Source organism: Canis lupus, chromosome 21 (genome assembly GCF_011100685.1).
Source record: "Canis lupus familiaris isolate Mischka breed German Shepherd chromosome 21, alternate assembly UU_Cfam_GSD_1.0, whole genome shotgun sequence".
NCBI lineage: Eukaryota > Metazoa > Chordata > Mammalia > Carnivora > Canidae > Canis > Canis lupus.
Window position 1 is genome coordinate 42993329 of NC_049242.1, and position 21644 is coordinate 43014972.

The 21644-nt window shown below is 39.0% G+C and overlaps 1 pseudogene; it reads left to right on the forward strand.

Annotated features, from left to right (window-relative positions):
• The first annotated feature begins 19044 nt into the window (after nucleotides 1–19044).
• On the forward strand, nucleotides 19045–19138 carry LOC119865095 (annotated as a pseudogene).
• The last annotated feature ends 2506 nt before the right edge of the window (nucleotides 19139–21644 follow it).

Here is a 21644-nt window from a genome sequence, read left to right on the forward strand (position 1 = left end):
ATAGCCAGTCCTGGAATTTTTGTTTTGTTTTGTTTGTGTTTGTTTTGTTCATTTTATGTGTTCTTCCTGTTATAGGGAGAAAACTGATGCTGGATTTTCTTTTTTAATGCATGCTGTTTTAAAATACCCCAAAGAAGTAGTGGTCTTTGTTCAAACCTGTGTCTGCACTCTCTGGTTAATTCTATACCCCATATTCCACATGGGATTCCGCATTCAAGATGCTCTCATGTGACTCCCTGGTCAGAGGTTCCGGAGGAAATGAGGTCCTTCCTGACGTCTAGGAGGAGTTGGCTTCATTCTCGGGAGACTTTTTCTTGGTCCGCTAGATATGGAGAGTGACAAAAGAAAAGTCAGCCTTCCTGTCTCTCAGAGAACAAAGATCATAATACCTGCTGTTTCATAAGCCCAATTGCAGTGCCATAGTTGGTGACAGCCAGAAATAAGATGACATTTGCAGAAAGCCAAGGAGAAACACATATTGACACTGTGGAGCAGTGTCTCGCTGGACTGGGATTGGAAGGCTCCTGTACTAAACCCAGAGTGGGGCCAGGGGCACACCCTGGATGATGCCCTGCTCAAAATTAAGATTATGTATTAATGACATTTTATCTAGGTGACTTTGGATCTAGGGGCATGGGGGGTGGGGCAAAGAGAGATATCATGCCACACTCTGAGATATGTGAACTTTCTACCCTTTAAACATTTTCTGATTTTAAGAGGAAATTATTATGACAATAATACAATACAATACAATAATACAATAATGACAGCAAACATAGGAAACATACTGGGATAATGACTATGGATGTGGCTTCCTATCTTGAGGTCTTCATTTCTAACCGGATGTTAAGGCCATTTGCGAATGTCACTGATCCTTGGTTGCCTCACCTCAAAAAGATGGAAGTGATAAGGCCTGTCCTACACCCCAGGGTTCTTAGGAGTCTCAGACGTGGTTTATGTTTGCCTTAAACCACTCGAAAGTGGATAATGTTGTCATAAATGGTTGTAGGCAATGCTCAGCCTTCCGGGCTCTGCTGTTTGGACACAGGGTCCTTCCCACCTCTGCTCCTTCCCACCTTCTCTTCCTACTTAAGCTTCTCAGTCTAACTGTGCTCCGGGCTGTGTCTGCCCCACGTCTGGAATGTGCAGGCCGCCTGCAGGAGCCAGAACCTCTGTCTAGAGAGGGTTCTGGAGGCCCCACTCCCAACCCCAAGACCCAGTCATCTTCGTGGGGTTATCATCCCAATGGCCATCGTTCCCTCGCCACCGGAGTGTTACCTCACAGATGGAGGACCTAGTCTGTGGGAAAGAAGAGACCATGACTTATCGGAACATATGGTTTCTTAATTCAAGTTAAAATGTCTGAACCCTGTTGCATCTGGTGCCATTTTAGTTTGTTAAAAATGCCACACAAGGCTGTGACTAAAGGGGAAGAAATGGAGAAAAATACAGTTATTACACACTCAAGAGCCGGGTTTTGCGGCTCATTACCCAGTGGCCTCCGTGACTAATTAGGTTTTGTCACTGTTGCTGGGTCATTATGCCTTAATTTTTTTGCATAGTTATTCAGCCGTCACTTGAGGAAAAATGAAGTAGAGAAATACCCTTCTCTGTCTCTCCTGCTCTGAATCACTCAGGCTAAAAACTCTCCGGGCAGAGAGTACCCGAAACTGATGAAATGATCATTTTGCCACAAAGGGACAAAGAAGTGTTAGTGGATTAAAGAAGCGCTTCTTTATCTGATGGCATAGACCTCATTGAGGAGAGGAGGGCGCGATTCAGTGGGGAAGATCATTAACTTTGAAGTCAGTCATCCAAAGATAATGTTTGTCCCTTTGCTTCCTTTGTTGCCCAACTGGCCTTAGCAACCTCTATTTTTTAACTCATCCTTGAAAAACTGGGGGAAAATGCATGATAAAATAAAGGCCTCAGGTTTTCTACAGACCGGAGGCCTAGGTTAATTTTTGCTGGCAGCAGAGGAAATTGAAGACACCATGGTATTAGCACAGTGGGGCTTGTGTTGGGTCCGGGATAGTAAAAGGACCCATGGTGAGAGGGGAGACATTGGTGTCAATCATGGGGTGGGACGCCACAATGGCTGGTAATTGGCGTGGGTCCACCTTCTACGTCTGTCCCGCTGAGCCTGCAGCCCCCGGCCCACTCTTGAGCCCCATCGCTAACAAGTAAACAATTTATCAGGGTTAGGTCTCCTGCGGGTTGCCCCATCACACGCTCCATTCAGCCCCGGTACCCCCCCAACCCCCGTGCCAGGCCCGCCACACACACAAAAATTTACGTACACCGTGCAATTTGGGGCAGACGCACCATGTAGCAACAAATTTACAACAGGCCTACCATGAAAATGGCTGTGTCAATATAGCTGCAAACTGGGGTTGCAGAGCAGCTGTGTCGGGCCAGGACTGGTGGCCCCCAGAGGATGTCAGAGGAAGAGGGTCACAGGCATGGGATCATATCAGAGCTAATTATGACCCCAGCATCTTTGACACAATAACTCCCACAGATGTTCACTAGAATCAATCAATGTCTTATAAATAGCCTAGCCATTTTAATGTCATTCTTTGGATCTGTTTATTCTGAGCTTCGTCTTTTGAATAGGTTGTGGCTCTTCAGGAACCAGAGTGTGTGGGGCTTGGGGCCTGTGATGAGGGTTTTGATGGAGTTGGCTGCTGCCTGGAAAATAGGGCACTAGGCTGTTTGGAAACTCGGCCAAGTCTCTTTGACCAGGTGTGTGACCTTGTTCAAGTTACCAGTTTCTTACCTGATGGGCATCGTTTGCAGATTGAATGAGGTGTTTTTTGTTTTTGTTTTTTTTTTGAGCCGTATGTCCAGTATAAAAAATGATCCTATATAAAAAGAAAAGTAGCATTTATTGAGCATCTCCTATGTACCATGCTTTATCTCACTTAACCCCACAACTTCTGGGAAGGAAACGTTGTCATCTACCTTTAACAGATCAGGAAAGAGGGCTTCTAAACGGAAAACAAATAGTAGGTATCAGAAATACAACTCAGTACCAAGTCTGTCTGCCCAAAGTTGATTCTGTTTCCCTGCTGTTTTGCTAGATCCAGGTGCTCTTAGGGAATTTTAAATACAGTCTCATATTCAGATGGACAAAAAGAACTTCTGTCTTCTGGAAAATATTTCTTTGGTGGGTTAAGATGGGGAGAGAGATTCTTTTAAGATGGGCAGAGTTTGCCAACATCAGGTTTTTTTTTCTTTGTGTATCCATTTCAAATGTTTTGTCATTAACTTTCACTGTGAGGTTTTTTTCCCCCTAATCCAAGACACTCTCAATTGCTATACACATCATTATTTTATATACCACCAAGAAAGAAAAATTCCTGCCATGTATTATTTTCAGGTGTGACTAGTTATAGGACTTACCCCTATTTGAGTGATACTAAAATGTGGGAAAATTGTGCATTTTGGAATCACATATGTGTACTTAGGTGTTGGCATCATGGGGCTGGTGGATTTTTCCAAGTTCTTCTTGGAAAAACCATTGACTTGATTCGTGATTTCCCATCTCTTTCTCAAGAGCCTGGACAAATCAGCACTCAGCAAGTGTCTAGGGCACAGAAGCCAATGCATAAATAATGAAAGAAAAAATGAGTAAATGAAGCATCTGATGTCTTAACCTTCAACTCCTAAATGAGAGCAGAAGCTGCACTCTGGGGAGGAGTATTTTCTGTTTTGTCCAGGTGTCCAGGCCCTGTTTTCTACTTTCACCTAGAGATGAAGGAGGTGCAGACCAGAGCGCCCTCCTCCTGGTGTTTCCAGTTGGAAGTCTGGCTGATGCTGAGTCCCTGGGGTCTTTGTGTCACCTGGCCTGCTGCACTCAGGACAGGAAGGGAGAAGGACAGTCTCACCGGCCAGGAGTTTCAGCGTTGTTGTCCTTCTCAGCAGCTGAGACAAAGGAACAATTTTATGCTAATCAGCGTTCTTGAAATGAGCATTTTTTTTTACAAATTTTACTTCTTTCACTTGGAAACCCCATACGTGAGCAGAGCCTGTACAGCCACATTCTTCAGTAGAGGCACCCAGCTGGTGGGGCCTTGGTCCAAACTGCGTGCAGGTGCTGGAGGACTTGATAAAACCCACCTGGCCTGGCGATCTCTTCAGTTGCTTCTTCAACATCTCGGGGCTCTATGCATTTGTGAGCAGGCCCTGTCTTTGTGGGAATGAAACTAATACACTCACCTTTCTGAGGAGAGAATGATCCATATTGGAGTAGAGGGGAGTTGTCTCCAAAATCAGAGGCAGAGAGCCCACGTTAACCAGAGCTACACGAGACAACTATGTGGGGAAGGCTTCCAGCATAAGGCAAGTCCTTTGAAAAGGCAAAATACTCACCCAGACTCTGGTGGGTACTCTCTGTCCTTCACAATGTGTCACCAATTCCTAGATCCCCTCCCAGCCTTCCAGGCGCTCACGCTTCTGCCGAGCAGGCTGTGGGCTCACCAGATTCCCTGCTTTGCCCTTGCCCGTGTTGCTCCCCTACCACTGTGGTGGCCTTTGTTCATCTGCCTTATTTACATCATCTGTCACAATCTTACGCATTTGCTTCATGTTCTGAGTCAACTGTCCCCCCCACCCCCACCCCCATCCAGATTTTCCTGATTTCCCCCTTATCGAAAGGGATGTGATCTTTCCTTCCTGTTCAAAGATAAACTGAGGCATAATAAAAATGTTAAGAGTTTATCTGAGAAAACAGTGATTCCAGTTGGGCTACATCAAACCAGAAGTGGTTAGGAGTGCTTCACCAAAAAATAAAAAATAATAAAAAATAATAACTAAATTTTAAAAAAGGAGTGCTCCACCAACAGGAGCCAAGGAAGGACTTTCAGGGAGGAGGCGCAAGCAAAGCAAGGAAATTGTTTGATTGGCTATAGTTCAAAGCCTAGTTGACTGTTTCTGATTAGTTATCCTTAGGTTTTGATGCCACAACCCTGAGGCGTCTATAGGCTTAGAGTTAGGTTCTGGTTTGCTTGCATAGGTTGCCACAGCATTAGAGTCTACCAGAGTCTAATGGTCTCCTTGTTTAATTAATTTAACCATCCTTCAACCTCAGTGGCACTCCCTTAGGGTCTCATTGTGTCTGTGTGATTGTCATTTGTGTCATTTCATGGATATAGCTTTGGAACTGCCCAATATTTGCAGGTTGCCATGGCCTGCAAAGGACTGTGTTGGAAAGACCCTCTACTAGGCGAGGGTCAAATTTGTAAAAAGTGCTCATTTCATGTACGCCGATTAGCATAAAAAATTGCTCCTTTGTCTCAGCTGCTGAGGAGGACAACAACGCTGAAACTCCTGGCCGGTGAGACTGTCCCTCTCCCTTCCTGTCCTGAGTGCAGCAGGCCAGGTGACACAAAAACCCAGGGACCCAGCATCAGCCAGACTTCCAACTGGAAACACCAGGAGGAGGGCGCTCTGGTCTGCACCTCCTTCATCTCTAGGCCAAAGTAGACACAGATATAGACACTTACGAGTACCATTCACCAGCCTAAACACAGAGCAGTTTTTATGACTTTCTTAAAATGAAAAAAGAGCATCTTTAATGTTGAAAAATACAGAAGACCAAAAAGAAGTTTTAAACAATTGCTGATCTGACTCTCAAACTCAACTTACCTTGACAATCAAATGCATTCTTAAATTGTCTGCAGTTGCTTAATTAGGCTAAGAGTCTTGAAGAGTTCTACTGGCCAACGCTGACATGATTTGAGGATCAGTAAGACTAATAACAGCAATGGGTTGAACACATTAAATATAATTAAATTCATAATTCAAAATGTTAATCAAAAGGTTCCAAAACAGGGATGTCTGGGTAGCTCAGCGATTGAGCGTCTGCCTTAGGCTCACATCATGATCCCGGGTCAGGGGATTGAGTCCCACATCAGGCTCCCTGGGAGGAGCCTGCTTCTCCATCTTTCTTTTTTTTTTTTTTAATTTTTTATTTATTTATGATAGTCACACAGAGAGAGAGAGGCAGAGACATAGGCAGAGGGAGAAGCAGGCTCCATGCACCGGAGCCCGACGTGGGATTCAATCCCAGGTCTCCAGGATCGCGCCCTGGGCCAAAGGCAGGCACTAAACCGCTGCGCCACCCAGGGTTCCCTGCTTCTCCATCTTTCTATGTCTCTGCCTCTCTCTCCATCTTTCTCATGAGTAAATAAATAAATCCTTTAAAAAAATTCCAAAAATAAAACTTCATCTGTGATCTTTGGAAGAACCAACTCATTAGTTTAAAAACTGATAAATAAAGAGATAGAATAAAGCATCAATCCTGCCTTTTCTGATCAGATCAGCATGGAAATATCAGGGAAGACTGACCCCCCAGTGACACATTGTGTTATATTCTTTCATTTACTCATTCACTTCTTCAGCAAACACATATTGAACCCACCTCCCTGCCAAGCCCTATGCTAAATGCTGGGAATACCGTGAATTTGAAGATCAGAATTTATCCTGTTGACAGAGGCAATGTTATGGCCAAAGGTAAGCACTAGGTGACCACAGCGGTGAGCCACCAAGTCTGATGGATTATAAACCTGTCTTCTACACCTCCTCAAAGGCAAGCTTCTCAGGGTATTTGGATCTCTTCCATTTTGCTCTGTTCCTGGGCCATCAGGGATGCCCTTATTGGTAAATAAGGCCTTAGTTTGGTAAATCATTCTAGGCTCTTGGCTGTAAGCCACAGGAAATGATCTCTGGAAAACTTAATCCAAAGAGGAACATGCTTTAAAGAACAAGGTAGTTCAACAAATTGATGGCAAGTTGGGGGGACCAGATTCAGAAAAAGGATTAAGCAGCAAGAAGTAGTGCTTAAGATCATGACATGAAAATAGTGTCATGGGGATCTTGGATCTCGATGCTGCTGCAGGTGTGAATACCTCTCTGAGTGTGTGAGGCCCCCGGGAGCATAGATCATGTGAGGAGAAGGCAAGCCATGATTACCATTCCTTACGGATTCAGGATATAACCTCAGTAGATTCTTATACTTTGTACACAGAAGGATGGGGAGGGACCCTAATCTATTTTAGCCCATCCCTGAAACTTGAATGCCTCTCACTGTGCCAATGAGAACCTGTTTCCTAACATTTATGACACTATTTAACAGGATATGTATTCCACTGATAATATCCCCCTGTTTGATTCCCCCTATACCAAGTAGCAATGTATGAATTATCAATCAAGAATGACTTGACCTAAAAAAAAAAAAAAAAGAATGACTTGGCCTTTCCTGGAGTATATCTTTTCTGAGATAGCATTAGCTGACCACTCGTGGGTAGTGCATTCTTGATACCCCATGAGCTGATCATCCTTGGAGTTACAGTTGAAGCTATCTGGCCCCTCCATACTGTCACACAGAGTAGATGGAGGTATTTTAAGGGGCAGCAGACATTGGAATTCCCATTCTGCTGACCACCAAATGGAGCTGTGGACTGGAAAAGTTGCATAATCATTGAAGCAGAGAGGCGAGGGTCTTTCTTTAGTAGTTGTATGTCCTAGTCTCATTTTACCTCTGAGCCTCAATTTCTTCATCTAAAAGAGGAATAACTATACCAGCCAGATCTAACACCATGCAAGAATGTTGTTGAGTTCAAATGAAATGTAAATCGTCATCCTGCCAGCATATCACTGTCTACTGACTCATCCCAAGCTTCTTGGAATCACTTGTTTAATTAGAGACTGAGGCTCTACAAACCGTGAAAGTAAGATTACTGGGATGTAATCTCCAGTTTAGACTCTCTGTGATACCTAAATGTGGTGAAAAAATGAAATCAAGCAGAATATCCATTTTACCAATACAGGACTTAATATTCATATATTTCAAAGCATTGCAAAGTGTTCCTGACTTTTTTTCGGATTTCATCTGAATGCTGAAAAGGCCTGGTCTGAGCTTTGGTTTGGACATTAAGCCCTACTAATTAACATTTGCCTAATCCCCCCTGTGGTTCCAGGGTTGTGGAAAAAAAAAAGTGAAAAAGAGCTAATTATTAGGGCTTTGATATAGGAGTCCAGACATCCAGAGTTTTCCCCTATTTCAGTGTCTTTGGTGGTGCAGAGACAAAGCATTTGGGAGATTAACTTAATGTTTCAATACCACGTTCCATTCTTTGTTGTGCAAAAGGGAAGATTTTGACTCTTTTTCCAAGAACAGAATCCCCTTTCCTCTTTGCGGGAATACACACAACCGAAACTGCCTCTTGCATTAACTTGATCGATTTTACTTTGAACGGTCTCCCTTTCACAATTTAAAAAAATAGAACAAAATCTTGTTGAAGTGAACATTTCACTCTTGTGTCATTTGTTCCCTACTCTGTGGATCTGTTTCTTTATCTGTCAAAATAGACAAGATGATTCCCCACCTTACTGACCCATGGATATTAAGCACTTGAAGTGAGCCCACTTTAGAGAAGAAAGTCTAAAGTAATTAAGCTATTATCTATAGTGTGTATGTGAAGTTTTCATTCATGCATTTGTGTCTTTATGTGTTAATTAATTCACCAGACATGTATTGAATTTCTTCTATCTGCTGGGTAGAAAAGTGAATAAAATATAGTTCTTGTCTTTAGGGAGAGTCCAGTATGCTAGATGCAGATGGTTCTGTTGCCTCTTCTTTCTTTTTCTTTTTCTTTTGTTTTTTAATTCTTTTTTTTTTCTTTTTTAAAGATTTTATTTATTTATTCATGAGAGACACACAGAGAGAGAGGCAGAGACACAGGCAGAGAGAGGAGAAGGAGGCTCCATGCCGGGAGCCCAATGCAGGACTCGATCTCAGGACTCCAGGATCATGCCTTGGGCCAAAGGCAGACACTTAACCACTGAGCCACCCAGGCATCCCTCTTCTTTCTTTTTAATCACTTTTTTTTCCTTTCTGAATCTTCAGTGTCCTCTCAAAAGCAACACAAACCCACACTGTTTTGGCTGGACTCAAGGTTGAAGAAATAAAGGTCAGCTAAAGTGGTGGATGTAATGTAATTACTTTCTAGAGGAGAAAAAGCAGCAAGCATTGGTGATTCCATATTCATTCCCCTGGGAAAAAAAGTTCTTTCTTAGCAACTCAAAGAGTAAAACATTTAAATTATTTCAATGGTTCGAGTTTTTATGAAACAAAAATGGTATAAATTCATACAAATATTTTTCAGTTTAACTCCACTCCTGTTTATTGAGTGCCTACTAGCACTTGGGTGGCGGCAATTGCATTGCTCCGTTGTTTTCTCTCACAAGGCGGTGGACAGTAGGTGTTGAATAGGATGTATAATTGATGCCGAAATACCTGTACATCTTGCCTACATAATACTAATCACGTGTGTCTTTGGAAGCTATCACACGTATTTGACTTCATTTTGACAAGATATCTGGATTACTAATTCATTTTTTGACCCAGGTAAACAAAGCAAAACAAAACCACACAACAACAACAACAAAGAGGAAGGGAGACTTTGCTATTCAAAAAGTGCAAAAAGTGCAAAAGTGCAAAAAAGTGTGGAGGCCATTCTGCTCTGAGAACGCTGCTGCAAATTTGACATTGATGATGCATTCATTGTCACCTGGCTGCAAGTGTGGCTATGTTGCCTGCCTGTGTGCCTCTGTTCCCTATGTCATTAATCCCTAAAATCTTTCAATTGTGAAAATTAGATGGTTGTGTTTCTGTTCAGTCATCAAATGCAAAGGAGGAACTACTCTATTGTGGAACTGGCATTTGGAAAGGAACTCTCGGAAGTGGATGTTAATACTACATTGTCTGGCGCACAACGGGTTAGTTTCTTCTCCTGGTGGCAACGGCCCTATGGGAGAGCAAGAAGTGTGAAGTCGGTGTTTCCTTATCATTTGGTATCTGCAGGACCTAGGAAGATAGTTTCAGCCTCTTTATCTAAAAGTGATAATAGCGTATGCAACGTACAGGGTTTTCATAAGGATAAGGGAGATGGTGTATGCTACTGTGATGTGTAAGGAGTAATACAAATATTCATTGCTCCTATCACCTTACTTCTAATTAATGACCATTAAGCTCTTGGTACTAGTTGTTCACATTACATCGCCTCGGGTCCTCATGGCAAATTGATGTTATTATCACCAAGTTAAAGCTGTGTCCTTTTTTTTTTTTTTTTTTTTTCTGCTACATCTTACTGCCCTTCTGCAAATGCCTGGACCGTCTGGATTCCATAAGCTTGGTTGAAACTCTTTCCATGACTAAGAATTGTAGTCCGTCTTGCCATCTCATCTGAGGAACATCTGCTCTGAGAAGCCAGTCAATATTGTGGAGAAGTTCAAAGAAAGCAGACCATTAGTAGTGTCAGCTTTACAACCAGGAGGTAATGGCATTAAAGGGAATGGTCATAATACCCAACAATAGTGACCTCATTAACCAGTGATTTATCATGATGAAAAGACCTGTTTAACCTTTGGTCTCCACAAGCTTTCTCCTTTTAACAAAAAGGTCTATTATTTCAAGTTGTCAGGAGATAATTTGTGAGTTGTTAAAGGACAGATTCAATTACTCTTAAGACAATTATATGGAAACTGTACTCACTGCAAGGTGCCTACACAACAATTTTTGTTTTCTTTGGTCATTTTTCTGGGAACAAAAAGCACAGGAGTTTGATGAGTTTTGCCACAAGAAACAATTGCACTTGTACCTTCTTATGGCCCTGATGTAGATATCTGATTACAAATTGGGTTTTCTTTGAAACTAGGGTAAGGGGGACTTGAATGAGATGGGTTCATTGACATATAAGGTGACATGTCAAGCTCCTCTGTCAATTCCAAGTCACATTTATGGAGGGCCTATTCTGAGATCAACCACGTTGGGCACTGTGGTAGGGGATACAGCAATGGATAGGCTGGGGTCTGCCTCCCAGCGGCTCAGAGACTTCTGTGGGGATGTTTCCTCAGCTTGCATTTTTTAGCCCCTTCTAATGGTTCCTGAGCTGATTGTGTCCTGTTGGTCTCCTGCTGCTCAGATGTGGCAGTGGCAGGAGGGGCTTCTCTCTCCCTAAGGAAACTGATCTGAACACAGGGAAGATGGGAAGAAAAGAGATAGAAAAAGTGCCTGTATGGGGTTGTGCAGATTTCTTGGAAGGATTAGCTCTGCTGGGTGAGTTTCATCCATGTTCCAAATGGAGGAATGAGAAAAACTATAACATCTGTGCCACTCCAGATCTGGGCCTCTTTAGAGCAGAAACTGTCAGTTGTGACAAATTGAGCCCAATTGTACGGAGGCTTTTGTGAGGTAGACAAATGTCCATCAGGGTCTCAAGTGACCACCAAACTCCGTTCACTTGTGCTTTCTCTCTAATTTACACCCTGGGTCCCCGAGGTGAGAGACCCTGCTATTTGATCGCCTGACCACAGTAAATAACACCAACTGGAGAACTTTTAAATGAAGATGTTTAGAAAAAGCCCAACTTTCAGAGTGTGATGGCAGGCATTTCAGTTGCTTGCTCACATTGTTTTGTTACTATTGCAGGGGGTATAAGAGATATTGGAAATAGGATCATCTTTAATGAAGCTTGTATTCCATGGTAAATCTGAAACCCAGATTTTGGTTTTGGTTAAAATTTTTTATGCTGTCCTTACGAAAACATGTTGATCATTATTCATGTTGCCCAAATACTTTGAATATTATTTTGAACTTTTCTTAAAGGCTATTTTCAAATTTTTACATTAAGATTTTCATGGGGAATAGAATTCCCCACTACCTGGTTTTAGTTGTTTGTGAAGTTTTTTTATTTTTGTTTAAAAAAAAAATTTTTCCCCCAGAAACCTAGTAAGTCATCCTTGACTTCATTAGGAGGGAAATAATAAACAATTATCTAATTGCTTGTTGCCTAAGGAAGAAAACCCAACTGAATGTTTCCTGATAATTATTGATCTTACTGGCTTTGAAATCACCGTTTTGAAGAACAATTCTTATCATAAATTTACATTCTTAGAGGACACAGATTTTGCCTTCTTCATCTTCCCTATTATAAACTTATTACATGAGCAGGGACCCAATAAAGAATAAGTATCTATAACTCTTGGCTAGATTGAAGGAAGTGTCTAGGATTGGTGAAAAGGACTAGGGTAAGGAGATTTCTCTGTGTATTGACTCTGGCAAACACCCTGAGCATTATTTTTGTTTGTTTTAAACAAATCCTTGGTAAAATCTGAGGGTTTCAACACTGGAAGGATCTTCATGTTAAAGTTTGATGTGTCCAGTCATTCCCACTTCTTCCCACAAACACTAATTTCAGAAAGAGTTGAGAATTAGTCAGAGATTGCCAGTGGAGCTGGACTGGAAAATAATCTTGTGCTTGAGACGCAGTGGAATTTCTAGAATTATTACCTGCTTATGAAGAGGAGATTGAGTCTACAGGATGGACAGCGATCCAAGCCAGTTGCAAGAGAATCAACACACACAGACACAGATGGGGCTCTACACCTGCTTCCAGAATGGTGCTTCTAGAAGTGTCTGTGAAGAACCAGTTTTTCTGTTTTATTCTCAATCTATAACAGACCTATAAATATATCAAATGCAGTAACAATGAAGTACTAGGCAAATGAAACGAAGAAAGCAAAGACATGTAAAACACAAATTGAAATGTTTATTAGGTATAAAATTACGTTTCTATTAATATAATTAAACAACATATGTAAAAGAAAAGAATTACAAAGCTGTATATATAGTTCATGGAAAGGGTGCCTACACGCAATTGGTATACAGAATTGCTATTACACTCATGACTTTTTGCCTCTCCTAAATCATAACAAAATTAAAAAATGAGTAAAGTAGCAATTCCTCACATTTAATGCCTATATGCACACGTCGAGTGCACCTTGTGTATGTCAAGTTTTTATAAGTCAAGTTTATTAAAGTATAATTTACACACAGCAGAATTCACCCTTTTGTAGCCACACATCTGGTAAGAATAAAGATGTACAATTATGTGGCCAAACAAGATCTAGAATATTTCATCATCCCAGAAAGTGCTCTTGAAGTTAAATCCTTTTCACTATTTCTAGTCCTTGGCAACCAGTGACCTGATTTCTGATACTATGATTTTTCACTTTTCCAAAGTGACATATGGATAGAACCATATATGATGTAGCCAACATACGTCTATCTTCCATCATTTAACATGCTTTTGAGATTCAGCCATATTGTTGCATGTATCTATTATTTATTCCTTTTCATTGTTGAGCAATGTTCCATTGTGTGGGGCATAGTACAACTTATTTATGCACAAGTGGATGGACATCTGAGCTAACCTCTAGTTTTGGTCGACAATGGATAAAATTGCTATAAACATTTGCATACATGTCTTTGTGCAGACACGTATTTTCACATCTCTTGAATAAATACCTGTATCTTATGGGCATTGTGTATTTAACCCTATAAGAAACTGCCAAAGTTTTCTGAACTGGCTTCCCATTTTGCATTCCTACCAGTGACATATGAGACAGCAATGAGCTCTCATAGATCTCTCATATATCGTACTAGAACTCTGTTTTGTCATTTTAGAAATCTTCAGTTATTCTAGTAGCTATGAAACGGTATATCATTCTAGTTTTAATTTGTATTTCTTTAAATAACTATTGAAAGTGAGCATCTTGACATGTTTATTTGTCACCCTCATCTCTTATTTGGTGAAGCATCATTTTTTTTCAAATTTAAGTATTTATTCATCACATATAAGGAATATTGTATTACATACTGAAAATAAATAAGTCTGCAGGCCATCATGGTCTACTGGATATAGATATTTAGATAAATAATTGGAATACACTATGAGAAAAATAGCCCAAGCTTGACATACAAAATCACATATGCATGAAGATAATTAGATTTACTCTGTAACATAAGAACAACATAGGCAAGGTAAGCAATGCAGTTAGATCATTTTTAAATGAAAATTTTCACGTTTGAGAATTTAGATAATACAGATATAAAAAAGTCACTATTAACATTTTGACTTGTATATTTCCATTCTTTGTATTTTTTGTTAATTTTTCCAAATGGTAACATAGTACATCTACTTTTCTCCTTAAACAGCTTTCTAAAAAATAATAAATAAATAAATAAATAAATAAATAAATAAATAAACAGCTTTCTATGGTATTAAATACTTTCCTACACTGTCATTTTAATGGTTGCTAAGGATGAAATTGTGTGTACATTCAAACATTTTTAAAACCAATGTAATATTTCAGCTGCTTCCAAGTTTTTGTAATTATAAATGATGCTCTATTGAACATCCTTGCAGATTGCACACTTGAACAATGTTTTCTTTATTTTTTTAAGGTTTTATTTATTTATTCATGAGAGACAGAGAGGCAGAGGGAGAAGCAAGCTCCATGCAGGGAGCCCGATGTGGGACTCGATCCCAGGACCCCAGGATCACACCCTGGGCTGAAGGCAGGTGCCAAACCACTGAGCCACCCAGGGATCCCCAAACAATGTTTTCTTTAAGGTAAGTTTTTTGGATGGAAATTTCTGAGTCAAAAGATATAAATATTTCTGATGTTTTAGTGGGTGTTATCAGATTTCCTGTTAAAGTTGTATGAATTCATATCTACCGTCAACATAACAAAGGTGAATACTGTGGATAATGCTTTTAAGATTTAAACAAATTCCAATTTTATTTTTTGTAAGATTTTTTTTAAAGATGTACTAATTTTAGAGAGAGAGCATGAGTGGGAGGGGCACAGAGGGATGAGGAGAGACTCTCAAGCAGACTCCATGCTAACCACAGAGCCCATTATTGGGCTCCATCTTATGGCCCTGAGATGATGACCTGAACCAAAACCAAGAGTTGGATACTTAACCACTTAACCAATTAAGCCACCCAGGGGCTCCCAAATTCTGATTTTAAGTTGCATTTATTTAGTTACTAGTGAAGTTGAATATCTTTTCTGATGTGTATTTTCTATTTCTATGAATTATATTATGAATTTCTCCTTATGTAAATGTTCATTTCATTTATTTGTAAGAAGGGTTTTTTTTCCCTTTTGGTGATCTATTGTAATGTAAATGTGTTTTCTCTTGTCATTTGCTTCTTTTCATTAAGTTCCTAATGTTTTCTTCATCGTAGTTTTAATTTTATATTAACTTGTCAACCTTTCCTTATAGAGCTGTATCAGAATTCAACCTTGTGAAGTCCTCTTCCATTCTATGAGTAGTTGAATATTTGTTTTATACACTTAAATACATGGAGCATTTGGAATTTATTTGGATATGTCATAAAGAATAAGGATTTAACTTTTTCCCCAAAAGATAAGCGAGTTGTCTCAGCTCAAATTATTGATAATGGACCTTAGATCTTTTCCTCAGCATCTTGAATCATATATCAAGTTTGTTATATGCTTAAGTAAGTTCCTGAACTTTCATTCCGTGTCAAAAAATTTCCTGTCTTTTCTGAAAATGAAAATGCACAGTGCCACATTGTTAAAATTACTATAGTTTTATAATATGTTCTAATACCTAACATGTAGAACAACAACCTCTGTATCCTGTGCACTGTTTATAATACTTCTAAAATATGTTCTAGACTATTCTCAGACCTTCATGTTCTGGATGTCTTAAAATTATATTTGAGTTTTAAAATATCTAATTGGAACTTTTATTGAAATTTCATTAAATTTATAGATTAGTCTGAGAAGAATTTGCATCTTTATAGTAATCAGCCTTATCTCAGAAGGACATGCCAGGTCTCACTATTTATTTATTTTTTTTTTGTGGTATTCTTTTATTTTTTTTAATTTATTTTTATTGGTGTTCAATTTGCCAACATACAGAATAACACCCAGTGCTCATCCCATCAAGTGCCCCCCTCAGTGCCTGTCACCCAGTCACCCCCACCCCCCGCCCACCTCCCTTTCTACTACCCCTTGTTCGTTTCCCAGAGTTAGGAGTCTCTCATGTTCTGTCTCCCTTTCTGATATTTCCCATTCATCTTTCCTCCTTTCCCCTTTATTCCCTTTCACTATTTTTTATATTCCCCAAATGAATGGGTCTCACCATTTATTCAAGTTTTTATTTATGTTCTTCAGTAAAGTTTTATAGTTATTTAATTTTTTAATTTTGTTTTGATTTCCATATAGTTAACATAGAGTGTTATATTAGTCTCAGGTGTAGAATTTAGTGATTCATCATTTACATACAACATCTGGTGCTCATCACAAATGCCCTCCTTAATCCTCATCACCTATTTAACCCATCCCTGTGCCATCCTCCCCTTAGTAACCATCAGTTTGTTCTCTATAGTTAGGAGTTTGTTCCTTTCTGCTCATTTGTTGTTTCTTAAATTACACAAATGAGTAAAATCACATGGTATTTGATCTTTCTCTGACTGAGTTATTTCACTTAGCATTGTACTCTCTAGTTCCATTCATGTCATTGCATATGACTTGAGTTTATTCTTTTTTATGGCTGAGTAATATTCCGTGGTGTGTGTGTGTGTGTGTGTGTGTGTGTGTGTGTGTGTAACTACATCTTCTTTATCCATTAATCTATCGATGGACACTTGGGCTCTTCCATAATTTGGCTATGCTGCAATAAACGTAGAAGTCCGTGTATGCCTCTGAATTAATGCTTTTGTATTTTTTGGATAAATACCCCATAGCACAATTACTAGATCATAGGATAGTTCTGTGCTTAACTTTTTGAGGAATCTCCATACTGTTTTCCCCAGTGGCTGCACCAGTTTGCATTCCCACCAGCAGTGCAAGAGGGTTCCTTTTGCTCCACATCCTCACCAACATGTGTTTCTTGTGTTGTTGATTTTAGCCATTCTGACAGGTTTGAAGTGATATGATGAGTGATGTTGAGCCACTTTCCACTGTCTGTTGGCCATCCAGATGTCTTTGGAAAAATGTCTGTTCGTTTAGGTGTTGTTTTGTATAAACTCTTTATATATTGTGTATACTAATCCTTTATTGAATATATCATTTGCAGGAAGCCTGGGTGGTTCAGTGGTTGAGCGTCTGCCTTTGGCTCAAGTCATGATCCCAGGTACTGAGATTAAGTCCCACATTAGGCTCCCTGTGGGGAGCCTGCTTCTCTCTCTGCCTGTGTCTGTGTCTCTCTCTGTGTGTCTCTCATGAATAAATAAGTAAAATCTTTTTAAAAGAAAGAGTATGTCATTTGCAAATATCGTCTCCCATTCCATAATTGCCTTTTAGTTTTTTTTCAATGTTTTTTTAATTTTTATTTGTTTATGATAGTCAGAGAGAAAGAGAGAGAGAGAGAGGCAGAGACATAGGCAGAGGGAGAAGCAGGCTCCATGCACCGGGAGCCCGACGTGAGATTTGATCCCAGGTCTCCAGGATCGCGCCCTGGGCCAAAGGCAGACGCTAAACCGCTGCGCCACTCAGGGATCCCTGCCTTTTAGTTTTGTTGGTCATTTCCTTCATTGTACAGAAGCTTTTTATTTTGATATGGTCCCAATAGTTTATTTTTGTTTTTCTTTCCCTTGCCTAAGGATACATATCTAGAAAAATGTTGCTAGACATACCTAGAAAATTATAGTTAGTTTAAATAGGTTCTGAAATAAAATAAAATAAAAATAAAATCTTTTTTAAAAGCCACATAAGATAAAATGTACAATTTTAAGCATTTTAAATGTATAGTACAGCAGTATATTTACGCTTGTTTCATAACAATATATGCATATTGTTGTGCAAGAAGATTTATAGTATTTTCTCACTTTGCAAAGCTAAAACTCTACATCCATTGAGTAATAATTCCATTTCCCCCTTCCCAGCTACTTGCTTGTAATTTCTCTTTTTTAAAGATTTTTTTTATTTATTCATGAGAGACACAGAGAGAAAGGCAGAGACACAGGCAGAGGGAGAAGCAGCTTCCCTGCAGGGGCTCAATGTGGGACTCGATTCTGGGACCCCAGGATCATGCCCTGAGCTGAAGGCAGATATTCAACTGCTGAGCCACCCAGGTGTCCCAGTAATTTCTCTTTTTATTGGTTTGACTACTTTAGATGCTTCGTTAAATGGGAGAACACAGTTTTTATCTTTTCATAACCAGCTTATTTCACTTAGCATAATGTTCTCAATGTTCATCTGTGCTGTCACATGTAACAGGATTTTCTCAACTTTATTTTCTTGAGTTTTCCATATGGCTAATTATATAATCTATAAATAATTATAACTTTCTCTTCTGATTTTTTATTTTATTTCTTCTTCTGGTATTTTATTATTTAGAAGACTCTTGGCTGAGCATTTCAGATAATTCCTCATAATGTTATGTTTTATTAGCATAGTAAGTTACATTATTGCTTTTTTTTGTTATTGAGATTTTTAAAAATCAGGAATGTATGTTAACAGATTATGTTGAAGCATTTTTGAAATTTAAAAATAAACCCTATTTAGGTATGTTACATCATTTTTTGAAAATATTCTCAAATAAGGGCACCTGGGTGTCTCAGTCAGTTAAGCATCCAACTTGATTTCAGCTCAGGTTGTGATCTCAGGGTTGTGATATCAAGCCTGGTGTCAGGCTCCATACTGGGTATGGAGGCTGCTTAAGATTCTCTCTCTCCCTCTTCCTCTGTCCTCTACCATTCCCTCTTTAAAAAAAAAAAAATACTTTTTTTCTACAATGTCATTTTAACAGTTACAAAGGATGCAATTGTACAATTGTGTGTACATTCAAACATTTTAATTTTAATTTTTAAAAGATTTTATTTATTTATTCATGAGAGACACACAGAGAGAGGCAAAGACACGGACAGAGGGAGAAGCAGGCTCCCTATAGGGAGCCTGATGCAGGACTTGATCCCAGGATCCCGGGATCACACCCTGAGCTGGAGGCAGATGCTCAACCACTGAGCTACCCAGGCATCCCACATTCTTTTTAAAATTCACCCTTTTTAGATGAATTGTGTGATATGTGCAATCACATAACCACCAACCACTCAAGATATAAAATAGTCCAATTATTCCCAAAGTGTTACCTTCTGCTAGGCCCTGGCAACTCTGACCCTGTTGCTTATAATTTTACCTTTTAAAAAATACCATGTAATGCTTGTTTTGATAGCACATATATTAAAATTGGAATGATACAGGAAAGATTAGCTTGGATGACACAGAAATTTGCAAAGCATTTCCTATTTTTTTTAAAGTTATGTAAATATTAAAGGGGACTTTCTGAGTGGAAAGGAAAGACCAAAAGTGGCAGAGACAGGAAAGAGATAGAGAAAAATCTACAGAAACAATGATGAAACAAGTAATAGAATGTCATATACATGGACCTATACAGCATGTAGCCCTTTGTGTCTGATTTCTTTGACTCAGCATGTTGCTTTTGAGATTCATCAGGTTGTTACATGTATCAGTAATTCATTTATTCTCATTGCTGAGTAGTATTTTTCATTGTTGAGTGGTTGGATTTAACAAACTTTGTTATCTATTCACCAGTTGATAAACATATGGGTTATTTCTAACTTTTAATGACTATGAATGAAGTTGGCAGCAACAGTCACTTATAGGTTTTATATGAATGAATGGTTTCCTTCCGTTTGGGTAATAGCTAGGAATGGAATTGCTGGGTCATGTGATACACACATTTTTAACTGTATATGAGCTGTCCAGTTGCTTTCCAAAGTGACTGCACTGTTGCATGTATTCACCAGCAATGTATGAGAGTTCCATTTGCTCCATATCCTCACTTGCACTTCCTATTGTCAGCATTGTTTTCTTTTAGCCATTCCAATAAGTAGCATCTCTTTGTTGTTTTAATTTGCATTTCCTTGGTAACTGATGATGTTAATATGTTTACATGTGCTTATTAGTCATCCAAATCTCTTCTTTGCCGATGTGAATGTTCAAATTTTTTGCTAATTATTGTTTTTTCTTATTATTGAGTTTTAAAGAGTTCTTTAGACATTCTGAATGTAAGTCCTTTATCAATTTTTTTGCAAATATTTTCTCTCTGTGCCTTGATTTTTAAAATTTTTCTTAGTAATGTCTTTTAGAGAATAGAACCTTAAATTTTTTTAAGCCTATTCAACCAATTTCTTCTGTTGTGATTCATGGTTTTTGCATCTTAAATTTAAGAAATATTTGCTTAATACAGAATCATAAAGATATTTTCCCTTGTTTATTCTAGGAATTTTGTAGTCTTAGGCTTTACATTTGGGTCTATGACCATTTTGGGTTAAATTTTGTTTATATGGTGAATAAAAATTGAGATTTTATTTAATTTTAATTTTATTGGCATATAAAAGCTCCATTTTTCCAGTACCATTTACTTAAAGTACTGCACTTTGTCCACTGAATTATCTGGATAGATTTATCAAAAATCAGTTGACTATATCTGTGGCAAATATGTAGATCCTCTATTCTGTTTTGTTGTTGTTTTGTTTTTTAAAGATTTCATTTATTTATTCATGAGAGACATGGGGGGGGCGGGGAGAGACACAGGCAGAGGGAGAAGCAGGCTCCACGCAGGAAGTCTGATGTGGGACTCAATCCTCAGACCTGGGACCACACCCTGAGCCAAAGGCAGCCACTCAACCACTGAGCCATCCAGGCGTCCCCTCTATTCTGTTTTATTGATCTGTATGTCTATATTTGCTTGGCTATCTCACTGTCTTTATTACTGTAGCATTATAATAAGTTTTTTAAAGTATAATTGACATACAGTGTTACATTAGTTTTCAGATTTAAGAAGTTCATATGTTATATTCATCTTAAATGTAGCTACCATCTGTCCCATCACACCCTATTAGAATATCATTGACTGTATTCCTTCTACTGTGCCTTGTATTCCTGTGACTTATTTATTCCCTTACACGAAGGCTATATCTTCCTCATCCTTCCCCTATTTTGCCCACTCTCCCACTTCTCTTTACCTCTGGTGACCATCAGATTGTTCTCTGTATTTATAGGTCTGATTCTGCCTTTTTTTGTTTCTTTATTCGTTTGTTTAATTGTTTTTAGATCCCACTTATGAATGGAATCATTTGGTTTTTATCTTTCTCAGTCTTATTTCACTTAGCATAATACTCTTTAGGTCCATCCATGGTGTTTCAAATGGCTCGGTCTCATCCTCTTTATGGTTGCATAATATTCCATTGCCATTGTTTATATATACCATGCTTTCCTTTTCCATTTGTCTGTTGATGGACACTTAGGTTGCTTCCATATCTTGGCTATTGTAAATAATGCTGCAATAAATATAGGAGTGGGGCAGCCTGGGTGGCTTAGCAGTTTAGCCCCACCTTCAGCCCAGGGCCTAATCCTGGAGACCTGGGATCGAGTCCCACGTCAGGCTCCCTGCAGGGAGCCTGCTTCTCCCTCTGCCTGTGTCTCTGCCTCTCTCTCTCTCTATCTCTGTATCTCTCATGAATAAATAAAATCTTTTAAATAAATAAATAGGTGCATTTATCTTTTCAAATTAGTGTTTTCATTTTCTTTGTGTGAATATCCAATAGTGGAATTATGGTCTATGGTCTATTATATCTATGGTCATATGATATTTCTATTCTTAATATTTAAAAATACTCTTTTTTACAGTGGCTATACCAATTTACATTCCTACAAACCGTGCATGAGGGTTCCTTGAAATCAGTTGATATTCTACTTTTTCAAAGTTGTTTTGGCTATTTTAGGTATAAGGT